General features: G+C 42.2%; 1 protein-coding gene across 4 annotated transcripts in view; it reads left to right on the plus strand.

Annotated features, from left to right (window-relative positions):
* Window positions 1-1,740, plus strand: part of Rnf152 (ring finger protein 152) — an 87,156-nt gene that overhangs the window by 72,414 nt on the left and 13,002 nt on the right. The window contains exon 2 of one of the 4 annotated variants that reach the window (XM_023723142.1): window positions 1,629-1,689. The exons of the other annotated variants lie outside the window; for them this stretch is intronic. The gene's annotated coding sequence lies outside the window, so the exon portion shown is untranslated. The remainder of the gene's footprint in view (window positions 1-1,628; window positions 1,690-1,740) is intronic. 4 annotated transcript variants of the gene reach the window in all.

The following is a 1,740-nucleotide window of genomic DNA, read 5'->3' on the forward strand; positions in this document are numbered from 1 at the left end:
AGTTGAAGAATTATTTCTAGACCCAGTCCAGCTGCTCACCACCTAAAAACCAATACTTAAGAAACAAGAGTTCATGGGAAGATTGGTGGGTGGTGAGAAGTTTTGTTCAAGGGCTGGCATCCTGAGAAGATGGTAAAGCTCCCTTTTTAGGAACTTGGGGACATGACAGGTCTTTTATAGGGAGGGAAAGGAGGTATAGTAAGATAATAGAGAAGAAGGGGTTCTTACCATCCAAGGTCTGTCTTGTCTTCTTTTGTAATTGTTCTCTGCCTAGAACATTGTAGTGGCCTCAGTTTCCTGGGGCTAATTAGTCATTATGGTTCTTTAGACATAGTACTTTCATAGCAATTTACATGTTTGTTGTTAGTTGATGCCCAGAACTAAAAAATAAGGAGGGGCATTACATAAATCTAATTAAATCTGCTCCTGTAAATATAAAGGAAGATTTATTTAACAGTTAGTATCTTAGTCATTTAGGTGTGGCTTCTGTTTAGAATTTAGAATGCTAGGCAGAGAGGAAGTAACCTTGCAAAGGACAACTGCAAAGGCATGGCCACTGTTATATAATTCTACACTACACATTAGTGAGTTTTGCTGCCCTTCCACATTCCCACACTAACTGTGTAGCTAATGGTCACGATACTGAATAGCCCAGACTAGACCATGTGGCTTTGAGCTCCTTCCCTCGCCTCCCTTTGCCTAGTCCTCCTTTCTAAAAATATACAGAGAAGTGTTCCTTGGTTCTTTTCTCTTTAAGCTGCCATTTTGCCCCCTTTATTTCAGAGTACATCACTGTGGGGGGTCCTAATACATTTTAGCACCCCTTAAGACTTCCTCATACCCCTGATACCCCTTAAACTGGCCTAATACACTATCAGATCATACTTACCAAGACTGAGGTCCTCCCTCCACGTCCAGTTTCCACCCCTGTGCTGCTCGCAGCTCCTGTTGAGTGCTGGGGTGTGTTAATGAGTCAGCTCCTCCTCCTCCTGACCCAGAGGGTCTTTCTTCTCCTGTCTGTTTCCTGGTCACTGGCTGCTAGTCTGTTCCTTGTGGGTGCTACCTGATCTTTTGTGCCCTTGTTGACTTTCTTGGCATCAGCCTCTCATTTGCTGCTGCTTTTTTCAGTCTCTCTTCCTAGCAGAATATTTCTAAGCAGGACACATTACATTTCTCTTGGTGAACTCAGTTTCTCTCAGTGGCACTAAACTCCTGTCCTGTCTTCACGTTGACTTCTTCCCCTGTGAACTACTCATTGTGCCCACTGCCTGACCTTGCTCCACTAAGACCTCTTTCCACTTTCCATCTGCTGATGCTATCTCCCTCTTGTTTCATGTTATAAATCATTTTATATAATGTAATATATGTCAATCTCTATCTTTGTCTATTTACTTGACCTTTTATCTCTTTACCCTGTTTACCTGTTATCTAAGTGTCTTCTATAACATTGTAATATTTCACCTCTACTCTAACAGGTCTTTCTGATCTGCCCTGAATAGGTGGTTCTATGGCTCTTTGCCTTTTTGATGTTTTCAGTTGTCCATTCCTTGGCCTAGCACTTGAGGCTGACCATGGTTCCCAGTCTGCTATTTGTCCCTGACTAAGCTCATTTCTCTTTACACTCCCAGATTTGCCTTCCAGTCTGAGTCTAAGGAAGAGTGCTTATGGTGCCCTAGACCTATTGTGCATGTAAACTGAAAATTGTATTTCTTTAAAAGTCATCTGTATCAAGGACAGGAA

This window comes from Octodon degus, unplaced genomic scaffold (assembly GCF_000260255.1).
Source record: "Octodon degus isolate 3935 unplaced genomic scaffold, OctDeg1.0 scaffold00097, whole genome shotgun sequence".
NCBI classification, from domain to species: Eukaryota; Metazoa; Chordata; class Mammalia; order Rodentia; family Octodontidae; genus Octodon; species Octodon degus.